At 35.7% G+C, this 12748-nt stretch overlaps 1 long non-coding RNA gene across 1 annotated transcript; it reads right to left on the reverse strand.

Annotated features, from left to right (window-relative positions):
- Nucleotides 1-233: 233 nt before the first annotated feature.
- Nucleotides 234-9894, reverse strand: LOC135157988 (uncharacterized). The gene is made up of 3 exons (XR_010296827.1): nucleotides 7383-9894; nucleotides 3135-3237; nucleotides 234-2062 (listed from the first exon to the last, which is right to left on the reverse strand). It is a non-coding gene; the product is annotated as an uncharacterized LOC135157988 (long non-coding RNA).
- Nucleotides 9895-12748: the final 2854 nt, after the last annotated feature.

Consider the following 12748-nt stretch of genomic DNA (forward strand, 5'->3'; position numbering starts at 1 on the left):
CATGGAATGTATACACACCACTTCAAAGACCTTGTCATTGAGGATTATCTATTGTTGGTGAATACTGAGGTGGTCTGACAATGTGCAGCATTCCCAGTAACAATATAATGATCCTCCATGCCAGGGCCTTGCATAACTTGACTCAGTTTCAAGAACATGACCCCCCCCCCCCCAGAAAAAGAATATATACAAAAATGGAAAACGAAATCAAATACATGTACGCATTTCAATTAGGAAATCATGACAAATATTATATTAATATATAAAAGTTGCATAACATGATATTCCCAGCAAAAAAAAAAGGAAAAGAACAAGTTTAAAAACTCTAAATAGATTTAAAAAAAATATTTTCTATGAAAATGCCGTATTAGGGTCAAAGGAATGAAATAATTACAATGTTTGTTATACCAATACATAAATACACATTAATACATGCATGTAACAGAGGCATTGTGAATAGTAATTATCTCCAAAAATTTAGCTTTTTTGTTGAAATTGTAATAAAATATACCTTCAACTTTAGAGAACTATGTAATGTAGGTAAAAATATATTTATGTAAAAAAAAATGCCTGAGTTGCAATGATTTCAGGATTTATGGAAGCTCGCATTTTGGTGAAAGAATCATACATGTACATCAACCCTTATGAAAAGTTTGTGGTTGTATTATACTAACACTAAGGGGTAAAAGAGAGTAGTTGCAGCAAACAATTATTTCTTGAGAACGTCTTTTAAATTAAGGTTAATTGTCAAAGTATTGTACATAATCTAGATCTGGTACATTAATGTAAACTTGTATCTTTGTAAAATCATGAATTTTGAACTTAAAATCAATAATTCTGATGATCACTAACACAGAAAAAACATATGTGAGGCAGGACAGTGTATCATAATTGATTCGAAAAAATACCCGACATTTGATAGATTTACATGCTTATTTTGCTCATTTCTCAGTAATTACGCATTTTCTTCCCGAGCTATTTGGCACGTATCTGTTACATACAGACACTTTGCTGGTAATTCTATTGGATTCTGTTCGAACTCATTTTAAGATTGTTACTTCAAATGGTAACTTATCTTTAAAGGGGTACTTGTATATGATCCGGGATCATCATAATTATATCTATGATAAATAAAGTAATTTTTACGATGCAAAAATAGTGAAAATTTTATCAAAATCTGATAAAAAATAATTACAAAAATTGGTCATTAACACATGCAAGTAGATAAGTTTATGATATCATGCCCACATTTTTATTGTTCTGTTACCAGATGAAATAATAATTATTTCATATGTGTAATAAGTATGTCTTCGAATCCCATGTAGCAAAAGAACAGCAATAATCAATACAGGTAAGTAACATCAATACAGTTTACAATCCAATTTAAATACACAATTTTATATACAAAATAATAAGTTGGGGATACATGTACATGTACCTCTGTATGACATTACATCATCAGCCTGCTACTTGCATATGCTTAGAGGTCTTTCACTAAAATAATGCAGAGCTTAGAATGTCATACATTACTTTATTATCCCTTGTCCTATTTTGATGAATTTTTCAGTTTTGTTAAAAAGTAATCAAAGGCCATATACATGGTTACCCTTATGCTTGACCTCAATGCCTGTTCGCTTTTACACAACACATTATTTTGTGAGATACAAAGCACTTTGAGATGCCATCCTAGTCAGCACATGAGATTTTTTTAAAATTCAAATTACCAGGCAGTGACAGTGTTGTTCCAAGTCCAGAGCAAAGATGATCAGGAATGTGGGCGTATGGCAAATGGCACAATAGATGCAGCATTCTGCACTATCTGCAGTCGGTCCAGATCACCCTAATTCAAGCATTAAGAGCATTACATTAGTCCAGTTTAGATTGCGCTTAACCACAGACTGCTGTGTGGCAAGTAGGGGTATAAAAAACACTTCCCATTGGCCTTTATTCTTCCAATCTGTTCGATGTTATACTGGTAGGGAGCCGGTTCCAATAGCGCTATAAAGGGTGTTACAAAACCAGATGACTGGGTGCAGATTCAGGACACCTTCCATTTCAGCATCTGCAAAAATAACAGAAGAGAAACATAGAAACATTTCCTACATTAACTATTTAATATTCATTAGAAACTAAATGGTTTCAATATCAATTTGCAAACTTTTAAAAAAATTATTAAAAAACAATGTGGGGTGTGTTACATATTTTATACTTCAAATATTAACATGCAAAGTCAAGTCGGGGGGGGGGGGGCTTGATGCCCTCAAGATATGCACCTCCAAACCATCTCTGTATAAGGAAGGACATTTTAGAGTAAATTTGTTTGAGAAAACAATTATTTCCTTTTTGTAATTAATCATGATTTTAATTCATGCTTTTTTATGTGTTTTAAATGGTTATGGGATAATTCCATCAGTTTGAATAAGAAATTACAAGTTGCCAATTTCACATAACCAAGATCAATTCTGATGTAATCATAAATGCATATGTTAGGTGTTGATGTTTCACTTATGCCTATCTATTATGTTTGAATTGACAACAGCATGAACCTTGTTAGAGCATTAGGTTACACTTCGTAATTCCGAAGGTTCGTAATTCCAAAACACGTAAATTGCCTATACCTCGATGTTCATTAATCCGAAAACCTAAAAGGGTTCGTTAATTCGAACATTTGTGGCGTTATTCCGAAGGTTCGATAATCCGAAAGCGAAATAAGGTTCGATGTTCCGAAGATTCGTTAATCCGAAAACGAATTAAGCTTCGTTGTTCCGAAGGTTCGTTAATCCGAAAACGAAATAAGGTTTGTTGTTCCGAAGGTTCGCTAGTCCGAAAACGAAATAAGGTTTGTTAATCATTTCGTTTTCGGACTAACGAACCTTCGGAATTACGAACCTCATTTCGTTTTCGGATTAACGAACCTTCGGAATTACGATTACGATCCTTTGGAATATCTGAACCTTCGGAATAACGAAGCTTTGGAATTAGGCATGTATGCGGGAGCATTAGACAAGCTTTGTATCAGAGTGGTTACAAAATTAAAAATATTTTACTGTATCTCATGTTCATGGAAATGTAAATAATCAAAATAACACAATAATAATAAAAATCCCTTCCAAAAAGGATATATTTGTACTCACCATTATATCTGCATGATTATTGTTCTTTTAGTCCACCTATAATGATACAGCTGATGAGAGTCTGGATGATGGTATCAAGATGATAATGGTGCTTCTACCAGGGCTGCAAAAAAGAAAGGAAAACAAAATACTTTAAAATGTTAACCGCAATCATGCCAATAAATTGAAAAATCTACAAGTACATGTCACAGCCATGACACATGCACAGTAGGTAAGACGTAAAATATATGGTGTAGTAAGCCTAAGCCCTAAGGGTCCTACAAGTAAATCTTTGCATGTGCCACTCATTAATTTCAATGTTCAATTTCTACATGGAACTGTGACAGCATTGTCAGTGTGAGGAACATATTATGCAAGGAGTATCCAGCAACTGTTTGCAGTTTACTTTATATCACTTCAATTTTTGTCTTTTTAACAATAATATGAATCTTTTAACTCTTAATCTGCCAGGCCCAATACCCCTCTACTGCCAGGGATATTCGAGGGAATCCTAAATTGAACGAAATGTGAGCAGCGACTGATTTTAAAACGGTCATAATTCTTTACCCGTACGTTGTATAATAAAACCTTCTTCACATGAAATGATGCATGGTTCATGGGCTTTATGGTCGTGTTATTATCTTTCATATTCGCGTTTGGAAAAATGGAGAAAAGATGTAATATTTTACATCATTTTTTTTCAATAAGTAAAACCTAGAAAATTATGATTTCATGAACATTTCAAAGAGTAAATAACCTGAGGAATTGTAGAGATACCAAGAAATTAAGAAGATCAAATGAAAGTTCAATGTTTACCCTTTCAAATGACGTATCTATTGATGAAATTGAACAAACAGAAATAACGAAAAATAATGCTCTTTTGAATGAAATACTATTTTGCTATTCAAGTTATTTCTTCTGAAGTACGAGAAAGTGACCTGTTCCAAAAAAGGGCATTGTCGCCAATCAAGTGACCAATCACAGCACAGCTGCGATCCCCAAGCAAACACACACAATAATATATTACAGCCATGTATCTTCAAAATGCGGCCAACCGTACCCTTTCATTCATGTAGTCTTCAAAATAAGACTCTGTAATTTTTCTATTTCGTAGTGTAATAAAGTTATTGCCAGTCAGAAAGAGACAAAATATAAAAGAACTAAAGATGATACATTGAAATAGAGATAAAGAGGGGTCGGACAGATTCAATACTTATAAGTTTAGGGTATAAAATCCCCAAAAAATAATATGGGCGTGCTTGGTAAAGTGCACAGAAGTAAGAAAAAAAAAGTTTATTTTTCGTGAATCAAAGAAGAGGGAATGCAAATCAGATACAAACAAAAAATAAATACAAATTTTCAAAAAGAAAATAGGCCTATTTGTTCTGTATTACTGGTCTGACCAAAGTAGCCACCTGTTAACATTCTACGTGACTACATTCTTTTGTTCATGCCACCAAGTCATGAACAATAGATGCCCAGACTCTCTTTCACGATGAATCTCTAATCTGCGCTCCCCCCTGACCTATTATCTAGGAGAGTAATTTAGCACAGGATGTTCATAGAAATCGGGGCTCACGCGCGTCTTTTGATTTGACTTTTGAATACTTTCAAAGGTTCCGGTATTGATTTCTTATGGGTGACCCAGGTAAAGAAAAAACAATTTGCCCCCCTACAGAAAAATCCTGCAACCGCCCAGGGCCTCCCCAGCTCGTAGCACTATCCGTGGTAAAAGAAATAATTTGTTCAGATAACATAGTGTACAATAATATGCGTGGTATAAAGAAATGTAATATTCAACCCGTTATCATCGTTATCATTTTAATTTCTACTCTCTAAAGTCGTTTTAAAATCCCCTTGATAGTGACGTCAATGATGCAGCAACTAACAGGTCGGTCTGATCGGTTTTGTTAATGTATCCCTTTCTTTCTTTCTTTTCCTCAAAACATCTGATATTACTGTATATACTCCGTTTATTTTTCTCTGACCAATGGTTTGATTTAGCAAAGCAAAAACATCCACCTTGAAAAAAGAATCAATCTTTCGGTATCATCGGCCGTTTTAATTATCGCATTTATTTGTTTTGCTTCTTCCTATTTTATTCGAGGAGAATATTGAACGATTCATATTTTTGTGAGAAGTTTGAATATGATATTGATAAGCATAACAATGTCAATCATTCTTTTTTTTAATGGTTTGGGCTATAAAAACACAAACGAATATGAACCGTTATTTACCTGATCTTAAGTTTATGAAGAGAGAGTTTGGCTGCAGAAGGAATGCAATTGATATGATTACAATTATTTTTTAATAATAATCATAATGATGATGATTCTGATTCTGATGGCAATAACATTAGTAATAAGAAGGTGAAGGAGAAGAATAATGATAATAATAATAACAATAATGATAATAATGATTACGATAATAGTAATACTAATAATGATAATAATAATAACAATAATAAATGAATACATAAATAATGAGTGTGATGATTGCAGTGCGATGAGAGTTGGAAATGACAGCCTTCTTTACTCATATATTTATAACGAGAACAATTTTGTGAGAATGCTAAAAAAACAAAGTATAAGACCTTTCCCCCCACCCCCCCCCTCCCCCCAAAAAATTCCCCCAAACCGTGCACATTTGCAGGCAGAAAAAAGCCTTGACACAAGAATACTTCCATACCGGCCTGCAAAAGAACCGATCGATAGCTCATGAATATTCATAAAACAATAGCGAATGTGTGAGTAGCGTTGGGTGAGAAACATCGTACCGCTCTGTCATTGGTCAATTCTGAGCTGAATGCCCTCGCACACTCGCCTTTGCTCTGCCCATAGAAGTACGTGTATTGCTACACACAACCTTTATATCACACGTGTCTATAGGAGAAATCTTGATTAAGATCGCGGCAATATCCGAAATCAACTCTTCAACATAATGATGCAAAAATGCCATTTTACTGAAAAAAGGGCCAAGTAAACCACTATTTTTTATATAACAAAATAAATTGTGAATTCCTTGCCAATATAACAACATAAAAAACACAGAATATGGTGTTGATTTTCTGGCTGTAAAATTGGTTAAACAAAAAAAGTTACTTGGGCAACTATAGCTGCCAGTGGCACTAGAGGGCTATGGGCAACTATAGCTGCCAATGGCTCTTAAAGAGTTAAAGTGCATAGCTTTTGGAAAAGGCAGGAGGAACCCTTTCAAATATGGCTGGCAAAATGAGGAATTTGGAAAACTCTGTAGGATTTTTCAGGTAAGTTATGGTCAAATTTTCAGATCTGAGAATTCTAGATCTAATCATCATCTTGATTTTTAACTTCCACAAATTAGTAAGAAAATATGTTTAAAAACTTTAAATATTACAATAGTAATAGGCCCTAAATGTGGTTAAGTTAGGCCTTATATTTTATTTTTTTTATTTACTATCGGTATTAATATATTATTATTCTTATACTTAATCTTTAGTAGTTCTAGAAACGGCACTGATCTACACGATAAATTGAATAGATATTTGGCAAACAGATCTGACCAATTTTGATGTGAAATTAGTTTTCTGGCATCGCCAAATTACACTCTAAACTTGTCATTGACCGATACACGGCAGCCTGGAATCTAGTACTAGCACAATCAGCTATGCATGTGCACCAATTCTCTCTGTATTTTCTTGCATATATGTACGTCACTTGAGTTAAATGTCATGTCATTGTGTTATATACTTTATATAGCGTGGGAATTGCAAGCAAGTGATCCTTCGAAATTTTTACCTGCTTATAATTAACATTTCTTAACCCTAAGAAGACTAGGGGGGGGGGCTAAATATATCGCGATAAATCCGCCGCTCGAAATTTAGTGACAGCCCCCCCCCCCCCCCCCAGTCTTCTTAGGCGTCGAAATAGCCCAGTCTATTTGGGGTTAAGCTTTTTTATATTTAGAATACAAAGGCTTACAAATTGGAAAAATTTAATGTTTGCCCAAAAATTGTGGGAAAAGTGGATTTTGTAGGGAAATCCATCTTTGTGTACACAGTTCTACAGTCAACAGAGACTTGTCTAGGACTAGGCTCCATGAATTAAAATATAGGGTGAAAATTATAAAAATATCATCACAGAGTCCTCTTAGTACAGTTAGGACCATTGACAGATATAAGGTGCCCCAAGATTGCGCACATCCGAATCTGCGCTATTCTGATAACAGAAGATACGCAACGACTGAAAACAAAAAATTAACTTTACACCTGAAATAGCCTACTGTACTTACCTACTGCCTGATGCCGCCTGGCACGCACATGTAGGGCAACAACAATTAAAAAGGACCTCCACTCCTGGCGACCAGCGGTTGTGGGCCTTCTTCTGGAAACTCCCCCGGGCTAGGTCATATTCACCGACTTCATCTCCTCAAGTGTGACGCCAGGACAGGTAGTTTTGGTTCTCCCTCTCTTTCTCCTGAAATGTCATAAACAGATCTATTCATAAAAAATCTGACTCAAAATGGTGGGAAAATAATGAATTTAGGGCATTGGCAAGAGTTCCATATGCACCCCCACTGAAATTGAAAATAAAAACACGAAGAAGGATCAGAATAATATATCTAGCCCAATATGGAACATATATGATGGGGGAATGGAAATACATACTAAAATATGGCTTTATTCCATCAAATTTTGAGCATGTATATAGTGTGTGTAATTGTCCATAGACATTGGTTTATTTAGTCAGTAAAGAGTCTGAGTCAAGTCTAGTCGAACTATCGGCTGATAGTCATTAAAATACCCCTTCCGGTATCAGCGCTTCTTGCTAGCATAACAGGAACAGGTGGCTTGACTGCAGATAAAACGAGGCGAGTTCAAGTCCCAACTAAGGTGCCAACACAACGGTACAAAAAAAAAGTATAGACAAATCTGAACGAACCGGAATTGTGTCGCATTCTTTTGTTATTTTTGGTCATGTTGGTGGGGGGGGGGGTGCATTGGATATGGAACTCTTTCCAGGGCATTTCATGTGACGGCCTCAAAATGCAGCCTCGGTGCTACCTCAAGTGAAGTTCGTGCAGGCTCCACTCCACTTCACTACCACTACACTACACTCCACCTACCCGAGGCCGAGTAAGTGGAGTGGATGGAGCCTGCACGAACTTCGCTCGAGAGTCGAGGTTCCTCGGTGCTTGCTTTCTTATCGAACTCTTCACATCGTGTGTAATAGGCCTGTGTAAAGTGAATGAGTCCGCAGACATCGCACATCAGGCACTACCACTAATCATTTTGTTCAAATCTGAAAATCAAAATGACCATGACTGGCCGAGATTATTTTCCAAGAAAATCAATTATTTCTCTCAAATTTTTACATAGTATGAAGACTTTCTGCACACTTACTCATAAGAATACAAGGAACATCATCAATTGAAAGATTTTGTAAAACAAAAGGAAATTCACGTTAAATCTTAACTCAAATCGGTAAGTTAGGTGTGCAGACTTGGGGTTGGGGATCACCAGCCGGCCGCCAGTGCAGTGGTCCACAGCAGCGAGCGAGAGCTCGGGCCGAGGCGACCGCCCGGTTGCGATGGGATGCAAGTGTCACTTGTCATTTTCAGTGACGAAGCAAGCTGCAAGCCGCAGCATTTAACAAAATACGAAAAGAAAATCATAGAAAATCGTTATCTAACTTACTGTTTAGCCTACTGCAAATGTCTTCGAAGTCGTTGTCCATATCTGGCCCGTATTCTATAAAAGAATTATAACGGCCTTCTTCGTTGCACTTCTCGATCTAGCTCAATAAACTGCAACACAACGGAATTCTTTTCAAATGTTGGCGGCAAGTGCGCATGCGCAAGCCTGTCGCCGCGCCGCCCCCGGCCGCGCCGGCGAATATTTTTTCCGTACATGGAAACGCTATGGTACATGAATTATTCATAAGTTGAGCTAAAAAACTGAAGTGCGCAGGCGCATGGACTTCGCCGATAGTTCTATGTATAGCTTCATCAATTTGTACATGAACGAATGGACGAGCACACTCTTGTACATAAATGAATGGTCTCAATCCCAATCTCCCAGCTTTCTGAAGTTTCGATTTCTCTCTTCCCCTCTCTCTCTCTTGCAATCTCTCTCCCTTCCTCTCTCTTAGCACACTCTCTCTGCTTTATAATCCGGGGGCTGGGAGAGTTTATTCAGCTGATCGGGCACAAAAGGTTTGATGGTCCCAAGATGTTGGCATGATATCAGTGGTCAAGAAAATGTGTTGCTGCCGGGTCAAATCCTGTACACTGTCAAATCCTGTCAAATCATGTACACTGTACAAAAATGGGGCCCATAGGGCCCCATTTTTGTAGGCCATCTTGAATTTTTCATGAAAATCAATTATTTTCATATTTTTGCACAAACTATGGAAAAATATTAAATAAATACGCATTTCACATTGATTTAGACAGTAAAAATCGATTGCAAGTGTTTTCAGAACAGTCCGGTAAATATTTTTTGAAAAATATAAGAATTGATGCCAAAATTTTCATGTTTTTAGGCAAAAATTTGCATGTGCATTGATATCTTTCTGTTTTTTCATTAATATCAGCAATCATTGTAAAATATCAGCATTCAACACGAAAGAGAATATATTAATGAGAACATTGATATGCTTCATGACAGTATTAATGTCTTAACTTGCTTAGATATAGAGGAAATACCTCCATATGCATTCCCCGATATTGCGATAAAATGACACCAAAAAGCAACCACCGTCATAGTCACACTAGTGATACCGATTTCAATGCGCTCGCTAGCTTGCCTTTCAAAAGAGTGCAATAGACTCAATCGGTCTTGCCTCGCCTTTGTTGGTGTGACTAGCACGCATTAATGCATGTAATGAGCGTCGCGATAGAAAAGTGTATATTACATTATGACTATGAGGGCAAAAGGCGTTTTTTACACATTTAAGCAACTTTTATGTTAATGAAACGTCTTGGAAAAGTTAGAGGAGGGATTGCTCTGCATGTTGCAAGCAATTACATTCGGACACCCTAAAACATAGTCCCGCAAGAGCCTGTCGAAGGTACCCCACCCTTTTCCGAAGCTTGACTACTGAAATATCTTGCCTTTTGGAGCCCTCAGTGTGGCAAAATGATGCTTCAGTTAGGTAAAAAAACACTTTTATTTTCTTGAAATCACTTTGAGACGAAAGAGTAGGCTTTTCTCTATCAGCTACATTTAAAGAAGTCAGGGCACAACAAAGCATACCCTCTCAGGGGGCTGCCCCAAGTCATCCATCCCCTTTTTCGTATTTTGCCCATTTCTTGGAAAATTCGTCATTTTGGAGCCAAATTGATGAAAAAAGTGTTTCGACTATGTAATGAAACCACTTTTATTGTTTTAAACCACTTGAAGACAAAAGAGTAGACATTCTTCTATCTGTTACATATAAAGAATGACTGAAAAATGGAAGCCACCCTGTTGCACCCACAAATGTAATAACGCCCACAAATGTAATAACACTTTACCCACAAATGTAATAATTTCACCCACAAATGTAATAATGCACTTTACCCACAAATGTAATAATTTTTGATCGCCCACAAATGTAATAATGACTTTACCCACAAATGTAATAAATTTGAAGGGATTTTTGGCGAATCCGTTCTAAACTAAAATCCTAAAGAAATGCGTTCATATAGCACAAAAGTGCAAAGTCTTTTTCTAGACCCAGTTAAGGACGTTCCGCAGTTATGTTTGTGCGCATTATGATCTGCGCATAGTTTACACTCTGCGCGCTGACGTCACAATGGATGAACAGGTGATTAATAAGCTGCGGGTATGTGCTGATTTTTCTCATCTTCTGCACTTTAACTGCAGATCCGATGCGTTATTTCATGAAGCTAAAAAATTGAATTATTCCATGGACCATTCAAAAAAAGATTCTCTACAATTTCAAAATACTTTACTCTGCAGTGCTGCCAAGAATCACGAATATTACCCCGAGTTTGAATAAATGGTAGAGTGGTTTTGATTTTTTCTTCACATAGATACAAAGCATTCGGCGCATTTTTGGTCTTTTAAAAAGCACATTTGCTCTAATAAAGATACTGATAGTTTAAAAACAAGCACATGAACCCCAATTTTTTTTTTATGTTTGTTCCTCTTAGGTATACCTTCCTCTACAACTTTACAAATTTTGGTGAAAATGACATGGATTTTGAATAAAGTGCAGCATTTATTGTACTTTTGTAGTTTGTTACTGAAATTTCATATTTTTTAGATTGGGATTTTGTTATCTTTTACGCCATTCTTGAGAACTGACAGTGCTGTTAAACTTAAAATTGCAAACAAATAGCACTATAAATATATTCTCCAGTCTAACGATACAATTATTAACTCTCTTGCAAAATTTGATGACTTTTTCATGTATTTTGACTGCGTAATACAGGTTTAAATTCATTGTAGTAATCTTGGGCGGTCTAAAAATGCCAAATTCTTTTGAATGCGCAATTCTTAAGAACATCAATTTGGGTGAACTTTGAAGTTCTATAGCAAAAAATCAAGCACATGGACCTAAGTTAATTTTTGCATATTTCGAATATTAAGGTTCTAAAGTATCTATGTGCAAAGTTTGGTGAAAATGACATGGATTTCACTTTAACTGTGGAACGTCCTTAATTAAACATTATAGTACAAGTCCTAAGTCTGTTTCCAGACCCGGTTGTTTCAAAATTATAATATACGTCCAAAGTCTTTTTTCCAGACCCGGTTAATTCAAAAATTATAATGCAAGTCCAAAGTCTTTTTTTCAGACCCGGTTGTTTCAAAAATTATAATATAAGTCCAAAGTCTTTTTTCCAGACCCGGTTGATTCAAAAATTATAATATACGTCCAAAGTCTTTTTTCCAGACCCGGTTGTTTAAAAAATTATAATATAAATCCAAAGTCTTTTTTCCAGACCCGGTTGTTTCAGAAATTATAATTCAAGTCCAAAGTCTTTCTTTCAGACCCGGTTGTTTCAAAAATTATAATATACGTCCAAAGTCTTTTTTTCAGACCCGGTTAATTCAAAAATTATAATGCAAGTCCAAAGTCTTTTTTCCAGACCCGGTTGTTTCAAAAATTTTAATATAAGTCCAAAGTCTTTTTCCAGACCCGTTTATTAAAAAAAAATTAATATAAGTCCATATAGTAGAGCGGATTAGCTCCAAAAATCACAACAATTGTGCAAATTTTGACTAAAGCATAAAACTTTTTAAGTATTAGTATATGCCATAAGATTTATTTTATAGATGGGAGGTAAATTTATAAATGCCATTTTCGGCCGTTGCCATGGCAACGGATTAATTTCTCCAAAATAACATACATTCCCATATAAATGGTAAATAAACATGATATAGATGACCAAAATGATAATTTTCAGGCTCCCGATTGAAAACATACGAGATTTAAAAATATTCAAGATCATCAAGATAGTTCCAGTTGGTCCGTTGCAATAACAATTTTGATTTAAAAAAGTTGTAGATTATGATATATCTTTAATTTCCCCTAATTTTACAGTGCTTAACAAAGATATTTTGGTTGCCATGGCAACCAAATAACATCTAATTTACAAAAATGACATGGTTGTCAAGACAATGGATAGGTGGAAAATACAATTGGAAT

The sequence above is a fragment of the Lytechinus pictus genome, unplaced genomic scaffold (genome assembly GCF_037042905.1).
Source record: "Lytechinus pictus isolate F3 Inbred unplaced genomic scaffold, Lp3.0 scaffold_22, whole genome shotgun sequence".
NCBI lineage: Eukaryota > Metazoa > Echinodermata > Echinoidea > Temnopleuroida > Toxopneustidae > Lytechinus > Lytechinus pictus.